The sequence below is a fragment of the Anser anser genome (assembly GCF_964211835.1).
Source record: "Anser anser genome assembly, chromosome: 3".
Lineage (NCBI taxonomy): Eukaryota > Metazoa > Chordata > Aves > Anseriformes > Anatidae > Anser > Anser anser.
This window is the reverse complement of record NC_139722.1, coordinates 77,594,666-77,609,876: the sequence shown is the minus strand read 5'-3', so window position 1 is coordinate 77,609,876 and position 15,211 is coordinate 77,594,666. Positions and strand designations below refer to the sequence as shown.

The 15,211-nt window shown below is 34.4% G+C and overlaps 1 protein-coding gene across 1 annotated transcript in view; it reads left to right on the top strand.

Annotated features, from left to right (window-relative positions):
- The window catches only part of WDR27 (WD repeat domain 27), a 133,438-nt gene extending 119,366 nt beyond the window's left edge, over positions 1–14,072 (top strand). Inside the window, exon 25 of the mRNA XM_083830480.1 lies at positions 13,025–14,072. The gene's annotated coding sequence lies outside the window, so the exon portion shown is untranslated. The remainder of the gene's footprint in view (positions 1–13,024) is intronic.
- Positions 14,073–15,211: the final 1,139 nt, after the last annotated feature.

Genomic DNA, 15,211 nt, shown 5'->3' with positions numbered 1-15,211 from the left:
ACATTTTGATCTACTTGAGATTTTTCAGCAGAGATAATTCTTTGTGAGTCTCTGTTGGTTTCTACAAGTAAGATATAGGAATACCTAAAGCAGAATTGGTGATCTTTGTTGGTGGATAAACCATGAACTTCTAGAGATTAATTACAGCTTTTTGTAAGTTTCTGGTGACCTTTTGATTTCAGTGGGAGCAGGACTTTCTCCAGGAATGCTGACATTACTCAGCCTTTTATCAGGAGGAAAATTTAGCAAAGAAGCACTGACTTTGAATATGACCTCTCAGAGAGCAGATCTCACACATGAAAGCTCACAGGCTGCTTAGATTCCGTACATTTTGAACAAATTGTGTAAGTATAGAATGTGTTATGCTATGAGTGAAAAGATGTAACAAGTTCACTGCTGTTGTGTGGATGAACCAGAGAAGCAAGACATTTTTAATTCCCTGAGGACAATATCCTAAGGCAAAACAGCTGTATTTTATGCTGTGTTGTGTGCTTTTTATGTTAATTGATGTGTATTTATAAAGACGTGGCAATATTGACATAGCACTCTTGTTTAAATGCAGATTTCTGAACCTTTGTGGGTTCATTAAGAAAGACTCTTAAATGTTCTTTATCTGAAACACAACCGACACTTAAGCAATTTCTGGCTGGTTGAATGAGCTCATGCATATATGCCCACATAAACACACATAATTAATGTACTGCATGATTTTACCATTGGAATATGAAACCAAGATTATAGTAGAAGAGGAAATGTTTGTGCTATGTTGTGTTTATTTCTAATGGTAGTGTATATGTACATGCACAAAGTGGGTGGCTGATCCACCAGCACTTGAAGGCAGAGACTTCATAACTTAGGTAGTAACAAGAAAGGGCACATATGTCCCACTCCTTCTTGGGACAGGAGTATGCTTTATATGTCTGCTATATATTGCTTTTTACTCCTTTTGTAATTCTAAGCTTTTGTAATTCTATTTGTGTGCTTCCAGAGAAATAATGTTTTGTTTTACAATTTCTGTTTTTCTTTTCTTCCTGTGCGTTGTTACTACTGTGTTTTCTCCTGCTTCTTCAGTACAAAATGGTTCTAAAATATAATTCCTAGTGCTATTCTTTCCTGAACTTCTTGGCTCAATTATCTTTCTTTTTCTTTTCTTAGAATTTGAGTTTGCAAACTGTGTGCAGAGTGGTTATTCTGTTCAGAGACTATTGTCTCCTTTCTACCTTCTTCTCAAAGTCAATTCAGTTGGGAACATTATCTCATACTGAACAAGATGTCATTGCCAAACCTTTTGGTATTTAAGATTTACTTTTCCTCTTCTAGCCTTATACTGTCTGGTGAAGGGCACATGCACTGCTTTGACTATACTAGAAATTCCCATAACTGAGACCAGTGAAGCAGCACGCCCTGAAAAGGAGGAGTAAAGCCTAATTTTATTTTATTTTGTTTTATTTTATTTTATTTTGTTTTATTTTTATTTTTATTTTATATTTTATTTTTTAAATGGTATACCATGAGCTATGTTTCAGGCTGATAGTGCAAGCAGACCCAAACTGCTCACTATTTCCCTCATGACTGATAGCAACATCAGAAGTCAACCACAAAATGAACTGGTAAAACTGCCTAAGAAATCTATTCACAAGAAGTCCCATTATCCATCTTTAAGACTTTGAAAGCTTATTCAACTTACTTTGTACAACCTGTCTTTTTGATCAGTTTAGCATCTGTTTTTATGATTATTAGCTAATATTACCTTTTTGACCTGCAAAGATCTCTGATGACCTTCCTCCAAGGCAAGCTAACTATACTTTCCTGAAAGACCAGTATCTGTTGGCACATTCATATCTATAAAACGTTAGCAACATATAGAGTATTTAAATGACAGACTTGAAAAGTTGAAGTAAATGAGATCTTAAAAATAGTCCCAAAATAATAATAATAAAAAATATATATTCATCTGTAAGTATGAAAAGAAGCAAGAAAATAAGTGAGCTGTTACGTTGTGAGGATAAAAAGATGGTTGTTGTGTAGTGTGTTTTAGACAAAAAGTCTAAAAGAATTATCTTCATTTCTCATTAATGTTGCAATGAAAAGAAAGTGGGAGCAAAAGAAGGATTGGTAGTAGTAATGAGGCATAGAAATAGAAATTATTATATCTGTGGTGGAAATAAAACTGAAAGAGCTTAAAGTGATTCATTTAATGCCCCCAGTTAGGGCAAATTAGAAAATATTCTCTTTGGAATAAAGATATAATTGGCACATAAAGACATACATCCAATTGCTAGGTTTGATATTAAGTGCATCAAATGAGGAATGGCATCATGTTAACGTGAGATATCAAAAAAATTTTAAAAATTTTCACTCTTTGTAAGCGCTTCTAAGTCACCATGCGCTATGGGTCACCATATCTGGTTTGGGGCATTGTATTTCTAGAAATGCTTTACTGGCCTCAAGAAATGTTTCTGACTTGACTTCAATAGACTTGATGCAAACACATGCTAGCCTTTGCTAGTTAGGGCCAGACTTCTGTGTGTAAGGTGAACTAGAAATGTATTTGGCAATTTGGGAATTATTATGTATGAAGTAATATTTTACAAACCTGCATGCGTCTACTGTAAGTTAAAGATCCTTATTACAGTCTGGGCCCTAGGAAGTCAACTGGAGTTTTGTCTTGTACTAAAGTTTGAAATCCCTGGTTTAAGTATGTGGGTTTATTTAGAAATTTAAATCAGGCTGAAATTTGGGAAGAAGCAATGTTTTGCTCAAATTTCATATATGAACATGGATTAAACATAATCACATAATGGATCACTCTTGTTTTGATTTATTTTTTATTTTTTGCCTTTTATAATTGAATACTTAAATTGATATTTATTGTGTATTGTTTCCCTTCTCTGTCCCTTAATCCAGGAAAAGATTAAATAAGTTCTTTCACTTTTCCTTTTTTTGTCCCTTCTGAGTTTTCATTATTGAACTTTTATGTCCATAGTTTACTATTTTGATTCCATTGAACCTTAGACATGCAGTAAGAGATTTTATATGACTGCCTTTTGAACAAATGTTCAGCACATAACTAAAACTATTGTTGTTTTTTTAGACCTTTTGTTATGTTTATGTAAAGTCAATTTCAAATGATGTTCACAATACTGAAAATACTGTGTGGTTTTGTTTTGTTTGTTTGTTTGTTTGTCCTCCATTAATCAATATCTACTACAAATTTCCTTTCCGTTGTTTTCTTCTGCATATAAGTATGTTGAAGAAAATTTACTGGGAAAATATTTTTTTTCTTTCTTGTAGTTAAACTGAGTGATAAATCAATGTCCACGTTCAATTAAAAATGGAGAAGCTGAGAAATGCATTTGAAAGGATTGCATAATTCTGGAGGGCTGCTTTAAGTATTTATATATAGTGTTTTTACCTATTTCTATTGCTGTTGCCTTGCAATCATACAAATGGCAAATCAAAAATTTATATTTAATATTGAAAATTATTTAACATTGATATCTGTGATTGCAAAGCAAGGGACTAAGCTACTTCTCTGAAACGATAATATGTGACACATGTACCTCTGCATCATGGGAGGTGAATTGTTGTATTCTCTTGTTGTAAGAGCTGTGGTCTGCAGAGAAGTTTACTTTTTATTCACAAGAAAAATACACAAGTAATAAATTGCAGTTTATTTCATTGCTGTGCTTCCGTACCTTTATCCTGTCCTGGGAATATAATTTCTGGCAAAGAAAAGTGTAGTTTGTCCCCTGTAATATCACATCTATTTCCTCAGTATGGCCATTTGCGATTTTTCTTTACACAGTATAGACACATTCCCATTAGCAGGGTGAGCCACCCACCTGTTTGGAAGTGAATATACTATGATTGATGAGTTCTAGCTTGAATTGCAATTAGTTGCTTCAAAGTATCAGGCTACAGTCATTCTTCAAGCAGCCCCAAGGTGTTAGACCACCAGGATGGAGTGCCTGTTGGGACAGAACTTTATGTTGGAGCCAAATTTAATAAAAAGATTGTGTGAAAAAAACAATTGTACTTAAGTCCTTTTCAAAGTTCACTTTTTATTGTTAAGGTATTTGGGAGTTTTAAAACGACTGTTCTTTACACTCCAGCTTTCTTGATCTTGCTATGAAATCAATAGCAATAATAACAACGTCAACAATATTTTTTGACAAAAAAGACAGGTATGATGTCACAAAGCCAATATAGTGATTTCATTCAAAAATCAAAAGTCTGGAGATAGAGAACATCTGTAGTGAAAGAAAGGAAAAAAAAAAAAGAAAAGACAATTTACATAAGTTCATGACACAAATTTTACATAGGACACTCTCCCAGTAGTTCTTCTGTCAAAGAACACCATACATATTTCTTTAAAACATGTTATGTTTATTGAATGATTCTCTGGTTTCATCAGAGCTCACCCCATGCTTTTATTATGCCTGATTTTTTTTTTTTTTTTTTAAAGTCATTTCCTTTCATTTGTATTCTAGCAGCTGGGATTTGATGTATTGATATGGACTTAGTTATGTAAGGAATGTTTACCGCTACTTTGTTATAGTTCTCTTCACACATTAGGGTTTACTGCCAAAATGGCATGGTTTCTAGAATTGAAATATTTAACATGGCCTATTAAAACAAAAAGTGCATTTGGAGGCCTACGTAAGTTGTCATTAACAGTATAATAGCAAGAAGGAAACCAGATTTTTTGATTGTTGTGAGTTCTAAAGAGTGACTCTAAATTAGTGTGTCGTTCCATTTAATTAATTAATTAATTAATTATTATTATTATTATGTGAAGATCTGATCCAATTCCCCTTGAAGTTAGAGGAAACTCTCTTGCTGGACTTAACAGATGTTGGCTTATATCTCAAATCTGGAGAGTACAGGACTTTTTGTACAATCTTGTTCTGTATCACACTCATCCTCAGAGCATTTGCATTGCTGTGGTGTTGAACTATTTTCTAGTAGTGGTACAAGCATTAGAACTATCTTCTGTTATGTGTTTGTTTGTTCATTATCTCTAAAGGAAGAAAAAATATGAAGTGGATTACATTCTTTTAGGTGAGGGCATTTATTTATTTGTTTGTTTGTTTTTCTGTTTATTATTGTCTCGCTGGTATTTTTGTGCACTTTACACAGATTCTTATGCTTGAGCAGGCAAAGCCAAACAAATAAGGTTCATGACAGGAGTTTGCAGTTATTTGGGGTAGCTTATTCCTTCAGGTTTACTTCATCAATACCAGATTTAAAACAGAAAGATCTGTAAATGTTAGTATAGAAGGAAGAAGATAGATTTCAAATTGATTCATGTTGTATTTTGGTCAAGTAAATTTCACACCTTGGAAAGACTTATTGGGGATTACTGGTTTTATTTGCCTATAAAATTGTTGTTAAATATATATATAATATTGAATACATATATTATTTAATATATATAATTGTTGTTAAATATAGATGAGAATTTTGCTTTTTTTGAGCACATGAGTAATATTAAAAGCTGACAGCGAAGAGATGCAGGTGCCTAAATGTGCAATACATTTTAAAATATGATACATGAAGGAAACTGCCCAGGAAGTTCCAAGACCTCTGACCAGAAGAGAAGAGTTAATCTTAGTCATAAAGAAACTAAGGTTTTAATACTTAAGATTGGCTTAGGATTGACTTCTGATTGGATTTCACTTCTATGAAAGATCAAGATGCAGAAATTCTGTTTTCTCAGAGGTATGAGAGAGGGTAGAAATAGTTATGTAGAAAATATAAATTATGCTGCTGAGAACTGAATTAGTGTTGCATTTGTACAAAACCTAAAAAAATATGATGGAGTGAATAGAATGCTCAGCCCTGTGAAGGCAGTCCTGGGTGATATATTAGGTTTATCATAAATTTATTGGAAAAAGGACAATCGGTGAGTCACTTCAGTACAAAGTTGCAAAATGTTTGGGGAGCATAGACTAAATCTTGCTAGCAGTGGATGTATGCTTTCTGTTAAAAACAGCTTCGGAAAGAAACAATTTAATAAATCTCAGCAAGAAATAAGGAGTCATGTACAGGCTGAAATTCCCAGGCTTGTATAGGAAGAATACAGTATTGGACTCATATCGTAGTAACACAACCAGTGTGGAAACACTGTGTTATGGTAAGATCAGTGAGGGCAGGAAGCTCCACATCAGAGGGAGAACTCAGCTACCATGCTGCAGCAGGATGTATGCAGAGGTCAGATTTTAGATGCTAACAGTGTCTGCTTGTTTTTAGGGAGACCACCAGGGCCAACCCTCAACTACACTACTGAATATGTAGAAATTGTATGTGGCTCAAGAAGTCTCTACATTGAACCTAAGTGCAAACTACAAGTGTATCTCACTCTGCCCTGTGCGTTTGTTTATAGTGCTCTTGGAGTCAGATTCCAAGATGGTGTCTAACTAGGTGGGTCTTAGGTCCAGTATCTCTGTTCCTACGTTCCAGATAAAAGCACTTGAATAAGAGCACTGAGTATTCTGGACAGAAATTTCAAACAAATATGCCCACACATTTTGGCTTTGCTGACATATCTGCATGTTGTAACTATTTTAAGAATTTTAAATAACAAGAAGCCCAGGTAAGGCCATGAAATTAATAGTGTTGCTTTCAGATTTGTATTTCCTGAAAACTTTATTTAGAAAAAAGATATAAATAAAACTTTGAGGTTTTAAAACAAGGTTCTGCAGTAAAGATTCAGTAGAAAGCTGGGTTAGACACTCTAGGTTGCATTCAGTTATTCTTATCTTCAAATTCTCATATATACCTTTTTATGTATCTGCTTGGTTGTTCTGAGTGACTAGGAAAAATACAGTAGATCTGTTACATTACTTGTAAGTTTTGTGACAAGGCTTCTGCACATATAGGTGGTCTGGAAAAAATGTCTATTCTTTGGCCTCTCTACCACTCAGACTTGCCAAGTGTGAGGCATTGTTTGCGTGATACAAATTCAAGCTGTTGAATAATTTGGCTTTCTTCACAATTATCCTTCCTACCAATTCTAGAAAATGCTTTCTTCCTCTTTTTATAGGCCCAAGCCCTATCCAGAACATCTCTGTATATCTATTGATGGTGACTCCTTCAACAACTGTGTTAATATCTCAGTCACACTGGCCTTTGAACTTGAGTCCCTGTAGACATGCAAGCCATCTCTGACATTCAAGCCATAACACATACAGATATTAGAGACACCAAAAGTTAGGTGAAGTGAATTCTACCTTAAGTGTCAATCCTTTCAACTAAGTCATGTGGATTTTTTTTCAGACATGTGCAGACTGATTTTCTTGGCAGTCTTCTGTTCAGAGATTTCCTTCTGTAAATCTGAGATGTGGGTTCAATTTTTGGGGGAACAGAAATACAGAGATGTACTCCATGAACCCTATGCATGCACTGAGCATAACAAGAGGAAAAAAGTGAGCATATCAACTATGGGTACTATGAATACAGAAAAGTCTTCAGATCTTGAATGCCACTGTCTGTACTCTGTGTGATTATGTGTGCAGACTATGCCTCGACGTATTAAGATTAAAAACTGCTAACTGTTTTTTATATTTTTTCAGTTCTCATTTTTGCAATAGGAGAGCTATCTTAACTATTAAAAATTTCTATTCTGTCTTGTCTGTTAAAAAAAAATGTGGCTTTGATCTAACTGATTGAACGCTTAGAGTATAGCTGTCAGATTAAGCAGTCATCTTTCAAGAAAACAAGACTTTTCATAAGTGCTATTTATATGTTTCTGTTCTTGTGGTAAACCACAAAAACAGTGTTGGTAAGTCCTTTGTGTACCATAGATCTTCAGGGATAAAGGTGCTGAATGTTACATTGCATTAGACATCACTTTCGGAACAGGATAAATATAATAAAGTTCTGTATTGTCTGCTTGTCCTTTTGCTCATGATTGTTGCTAGCTGTCAAACCAATGTAAAATTCAAGAGCAACAGTAAGTACCACTGTATTGGTGACTGTGTTTTCACTGGTAAACACTAGTTTTTAGTGGTACTCCTGTCAATTTCACTTTAGCTACATTATTTTCCCTGTCACAGTTGTGTATTGCAGCTCTGAGTGTGCTGCCTGTAGTTTCAGAGATCACATCTATCCATTTAAAGGTGATAAAACCAAAAATGTGTTGTTATATATGCTTACTGCCTGAAATTTATATTTATTGTATTAGTGAGTAATGTGAGAGTATTGTAATATGTGCAGTAAAAGATGGTGCTTGTTCTTGTGTACCACACTTTAAACCCATTGAGCAGTGCCTTTTCTCAATTGTCATAATTAGCTGAAAACCATGAAGCTGAAGATAATACTGCATAGCATTACAGAGATAGGAGTTCTAACTGTTTTATCTGTGTGACTAATTCCAAGTTAATTTTCAAAACAATTACTTGCTAAGATGACATTCGGTTGTTCTGACTTTTGTTTAACTTATACTCGAAGCCACAGTGAGAGGCTGTCTTTTGTTGGGTTGTGCTTCTGTGCCACCAGTGTGACTTGCTGGTGCATCTTCTGTGCCCAGTGTCACCATCGCCGCTGGCAATAACAGAATCAGCTGTGTTAGTCTGTGGGGTGAGAGGGACTCAGTGCAGCAGGATGGAACCTTGTCATCCAATTGCAAGCTCAGTGTTTCTGTGAGGATCAGCTGAAAACATTTGTTTATTTTATTTTATTTTATTTATTTTATTTTATATTCTATACTTTTAATCTTTCTTTTAGAAAGAAAGAAAAGGTGATCTTATAATCAGGACAAATAAGTACACGATGGGCTTTCCCATAACACTTCATCACACTATATAAAAATCACTTACATGTATCTGTTAAACAATCAACAACAAATGAACTGATCTAGTGGTCCCTACTTAGTCAAGGCATAAGAGGAGATTAAAATGTTTCCAGGGAAGATCCAGTGTGTTGCCTCCATCTCACAGTTGATATGACGCTGTGAGCAAAGTAATGGAAGTGTTTATTCCTGAGTATATGGTGCAAGCATGTGACTTCTGTCAGTTGCCTGTATTCCACTTTTGAGCTTTTTTTTTTTTTTTTTTTAATAGCATATTGCGTAGCTGAGTAATTGGGGTAACTGAGGTTAGAATAGTAATGGCTGATAGGAGTTGCATAGTTCAATATATTTGCAGGAGAATATTTACCTAGTAAACACATTTTGATCTGCAAGACTGGACTTCAGAAGGGGGGAGATAGGGTCTTTTAAAAATATTTTGTTTCCTTTTTTTAAAATGATTGAGAAGGAGAGTTTCAAATTTATGATTCCATCAATATATATATGAGAAGAAAGAATAATATAATTGGTTGAAACCTAGACTTCTTAAGTTTGGAGCCCAAAGCAAATATTTTACTAATTCAGCAGTAGAAAAAGGAGAAATGAAGAATTTTTTGCAGCTATAATAATTTCATTATAACCATTGTATTTTATTTGGCTTCCTGAAATGGCACTTATTTCAGTTTCTGAGTGACTTAAATCCCTTACAAATCTGACTTCACTTGAAATGAAATAATTGAACTGAAACATTAGAATTATTTGAGTCAATGAATAGCTTTCTAAATTTTTAGAGAAAAAATACTATGGCTTTTTCACTACAGAGTATATTCTGCTTCCTGGGCCTTAGCAAACTAAGGAATATATTTGCTAATCATTTCAAAAACACTGCAGCTATTCCCTGTAGTTCTTGCTGTCTTTTCTCTTGCCAATATTTGAAATGCTATTTTTTTGGCTTTTTTTCTATTAAAATTAAGTTTCTGCAGTAGCTCCACATGTTCTGATATGCAAGAAGGACCTTCTGGAACTTCTGTTCACTGTGCTTCTTTAGGCTATGTTTGGAAATATAATACTATCATAAATTAAACATAATTTCTTATTGAAAAAAATATTCAAATTTCAATGGATTCTAAATATGTGAGCATATTCTTTATCAGTTTTGATAGCTCTTAAGTGTAATCATTCAGAGATTTCAAAGGCACTACAGGTTAGATTTTTAGTAGCTCTTTTGGCCCATGTTAATGCAGATTGCAATTAATTTTATACTATTATTATATTGCTATTGTACTATTAGGTAAAATTTCTATATTGTCCAAAATGTAATACACAATGTAAAACAGTTGTTGGGATGTTTCTGCATTATCTTCAGCCATTTCTGAAACAGATACGCCAATTTAACAAGTGAAATTACTTTTTAAGCAATGAGTCATTCCAAAATCTGAAGGCTAAACTGGACTGCCTTTGAGTGAGTATTAGCAATCTAGTTTGGATCTGAATGCCTTTGAAAGGAATCTTCCAGTTCCTGCTTATCCAACTTTGGTTCTTGTTACCGTACACTCCTTGAGGGTGTGAATTGGATTTGCCTCTGATCAAGTTAAACCAAAAGATGAACTCCAGAGGTGCACTCAGTGTGCTAACAGGCTTTCAATCCATGGGACTAGAGTAGACCTGGTTACATTAACCCTCTGAAACAAGTAACACGGGTGTCCTCTGCACCAACACTTTCGTTCTACGTATTCACTACTGCTGTGCCATACTACTTAGACATGGTCACAGATGTAGAAATACATGTAATTTTTTCACAGGAACTGAAATAAGAAATCTATTGATGTGGTCGTCTGACAAATTCTCCTATACCTGTATGATCTTTCTGTCCTATTTCAGCAGCGGGAAAGAATGGATAAATACACGATTTAAAGTCAGTTGACACAAGAAAGCAGGTCAACAGGGTAGGGTGACATTGCAATAAACTCAGTTTTAAAAGGTGAAATACAATTCAGGAATTAGCTATATATGTCATTAAAAAAAAAAAAACACAACTGCTAACTTTGCAGGGAAGAACTTGGGATGCTAATGACTCACCGATCCCATCAAAAACTCTTTTTGGTGAAGCTTTTCTGTAACAAGTAGGCAATTTAGATTATGAGTGATAGTATCATTGTAACTGTCTAATAATCACTTTATTTTGATTAGACTTTTAAAACATTAGTTGGATTAAAAATAATAATTATAATCCTGACTCTATTTAGGGAATATTCCTTTTGCCCATGGAAAGATAGAGTGTAATGCTTCTCAGGAGAGTGACACAGCCTAAGGGCATTCTCTTTTATCTTCTTCCAATGAAAGCAGGTTGAAAAAGTGGTAGAAAGGAAAAGAGAAGGACTTGTGAGAAAATCAATGGCTTGGAGCACATGACCAACAAGGAGATGTGAAAGCTAGGAAATGAGCATTTTTAGTTCTGCCAACATTTCTATGATTCTGTGCTTTGGTGTTGTAAAATATGTGGAAAGTGATCAGATGAAGTAGACAATTTTTAGTGGATGAACAGTAGGACTCTGGAAGGGGAATGTAACAGTACTTTAGGAAATGCATTTACATTTAACAGGTGGATGCCAAGCAGTGTTTCAGTAGGCTATGACACAAGGCAGTGACCACCACATGCTGCAGTTTTTGAGGTTCAGGATGGAAATTGGAAGGAGGGCAGTGTGGAACTAGAACAGGTCATGAAATCTTATATTCTTGTAGTTCTCCCAGATTTGGCCTCCTAGATTTGGCAAGACAAATCCATAGCTAACCCATTCTACTCTTTTCAGTGGTTTCACCTAGAGCAGAAAGATAGAACAGATGACCTCCCTGGGTCTTGTAAAAATTCAATTGTTTTACTAATGAATCTTCAGTTAGAATAGAATCCATCTCTGATTTCTCAGGTTAGGTCAGCTCTTTGTTAATAATTTGAAATAATAAAATCATTTTATTTCTCATAAGATAAATGGATACAGAAACTTAGGATAGATTACTTAGATATTTTATAAATATATCATCTTTCCAATAATAAGTTACAGAGGTAGATAAGGAGCCAATAAAAGTATTTGTGAAAGGTGTAATAGCAATGTGGATATTACTACTTTGATACTGGAAAAAAAATACAGTTACAGGCAGCAGATTGGACAGTTCTGGGTAGTTCATAGTTTTAAGATTACAGAAGTGAGAGTGAGAAAGAAGAATATAAGAAAACTGAAGTCACAGTCTTTGTAGATAACAGTTGTGAGAGATTACAATAATTTGTCGTAGGAGATTTTGAAGGAGGGTATAGAAGCCCAAAAGCCAAAAAGATAATTTATTGAGCCAAAGGAAGTAAGCAAATGAATAAACATGTCAAACAACAGGTCAAGAAAAATAAGGATGAGAAAAAGTTAAACCGAAGTATAAGTGATGTGATGAGACCATATTCTGATGAACTGGTTAGAGCATGAGATATGGTTGTGGTTCTAGCTCTTCAGATTATTGCCACTGTAAATCCTGATATGAAAGGATAAACATGAATAAACTTGAATAAAAGGTATCGCTTGTAGATCATCACTATCCGAGCTATAGCAGAATTTCAAGTGCTTGTTATAGAAGAAATTGCAGCAAATAGTACTTTTATTTTAAAATTAAGATTTTGTGAAATTGATAAAAGAAAGCTAAAGCAGCTAACAACTCTTAACACGTCTTTGAGGCTTGCCTCTTTATAACGATTTGTGTCCTTTTTCAATATACTTTCTTGGAAAGGAAATTATACTACATTTAACACCAATGAAAATCTGAAAACTGCATTTGTTGGTATGCCTCATTTAATTCGTAGTATTTTCCATCTCCATTTATTCCATCTCCTTCATATTTCTTCCATGTTCCTTTCTTGAAACAAACACAGTGAAGCCTGTTTAACTTTCTACGTGGTTTAAACATATGCTTTGGGTTTACAGACTGTTGATATGTTACCTGATCTTGACACAAATTTGAAATAGTTCAAAAAGAAAAATCTAAGGAAAAATGGAATTTTCAGATTAATTTGGGTTAGAATAATCTACAGGTTATGTTGTTGCACTTTTTAAAGTAAGTTCTGGATCTCTTAACATAGAAGTAATGTAAATATCTTCTTGATGGTCTTTATTCAGTTGGTTGCACACTAAAGTAAACTTCACTCTCTGGAAAGATCTTTACTAAAGCCATATGTTCTTTTCTTTTGAACTGCAGCTCACCACAGCCACCTTGGGTGGCAAACTCCAATTGTTTCTGCCCTGAGATTTGCCAGTATATGGAGCTTTGGACCTGTTACTCCGAGAATAATGACGTGCTGAGAGAAAGGCGACCAGTAGCTGGCCATAGGCAAGCAGTATAATATTCCCTTTTAATGTACAGATTTCTTCTGATTTTCTTTTCTGCAAATTCCTCAAACTATTCTCAAAGTTTTTCTATTGTACGATCTGATGCCTTTATTGCAAAAATAAGGGCAAAAGATCAAGAAATAAGACTACTCATTCTGACTTCATTCCAGGAAAAAATCACCAGAGAAATGGCTTTCAGAAGACACTTTGAGTGTTTATAGTTGGGTGTAAGCTGTAGAGCTTTTCTAGCCTGTGACCACTTTGTTCTAGATTGCAGTTAAAATAACAGCTCTGCCAGTTTTAAAGCTACCTCTGCCTTTGCCCTAATATTTAAATTAATCTGAGAGGGAGAAGAATTGTCTGTCTCAAGTGCCATGAGAGTCTTTCTATTATACAACTTTGGGGTTACTGGAATCAGCATGAATGTTGTTTGAAGGCAGAATTTTACTGTTTTACCCTTTACCTACATTCTGTAAATTTTGTAGGCAATATGTGATAAAGGTCTTATTAAAAAATTATGGTCTTGCTGCAGTCTGATATTATTCAATGACCTTTAAATGTAAGTAAACTATTTCTGCCTTTGAATAACTCTTAATTATTTTTTGGAAAATATTTAAAATAATATGAAAATAAACTTATGAAAAAAATCATTCTTTTTTTTTTTTGTATTCTTCCTAGTTTACTTGTCTTCATCGTAGAAAAGGATTGTGAGATAAATGCTCTTTAAAACTTTTTTTTAATACCTATTCTAAGCCTTCATTGACAACAGATAAGAATAGAGATAATGTATGTGACAGGTTGAAGGAGACAGATGTTATTTTCCATTGGAAAACTGTGGTTATACTTCAGTTTAATTTGCCAGAACAGAATCACTAAATTTCATTAATCACTCCACTTTAAAAAATGGAATAAATGGATTCCCCACTGCTATGTCAAATCAATCAGTATGGCCAAGTCACCTTTCAGTATGGTAAAGAATGCTATGTTCAACCAGCACCTCCAATTTATACGTGTAATATTTAGTATATATAAATCAAGATACTTCTATAAGTTGTGTAATTTCCTTAGCAAATGTTCTTTTGAAAATGCTTTAGCATTGTGAAGCAAAATTCTATGCTGTCACTATGTATCATACTCTGATACTCTCCACAATACAAGTATTTTGTCAATAACTACAGGAGTGCTACACAGCTTGATAATGCTCAGGAGTCTGAATATCAGAATCAGTTCTGGTATGATCAAAGCGAATGTGGAATAACACACCTGAATACTTTTCCAGTTCAAAACCAGTTTAACCAAGAGAGCACATTCTATCCTGTGGCTACACACTGATAAACTACACTACACTTATGAGTTATCAGCAGGATTGAAATTTTTATTTTCATCATAGTGATTCTTTGGATAGTCTTCTTCAGACTTCATTTAGTTAACTTTCTCATTTGCAAGCTCTGGACTCCACATCAGGCATCATTAGTCAAATACAGAAAACTAACACGGCCCGAGCTGTATTTGCAAGGAAGGTGTTCTTCAGCTTTGGGTTGCAGCCTGTTTAGTAGAGATAGACTCTTCAGAAAATATGAAATCTCTGCTGAGGATGTGTGAGCTGTAATTATTAGTACATTTTAAAAAATCCAGATTTTTGAAGCAGAAGTAAGACAGAATACAGAGGCCATACTCAAAAAAAAACTGAATCCTTGCTCCAAGAACGTAGGTTGTCACAGTCTCCATGGGAATGAAGTAAAAAGGAAAGGTTTCCCTTTTGTGGATATCTTACTTTCTAGGACTAACTGCTTTCTGTCCCCAGTCAGCCAACGCATATCCCAGTAACATTTCCTAATCTTGGGCTAGTTTGATCTCTGAAGAAGGATCTCTTCTTCCAAATCTAATGGATCATCTCTATTTGCTTAATGTGAGACTCAGCTTTCTGAGGCTTTCTGGTTTGCAATTTAGGGCATTCTGGCAATAGCCACAGCATCATTAATCCAAGCTGAATAGAGACTTTCATCTGTCTGTGACTTGCAGATGTGCAGCTTGTTGGTAAACCAATAATTTGTTA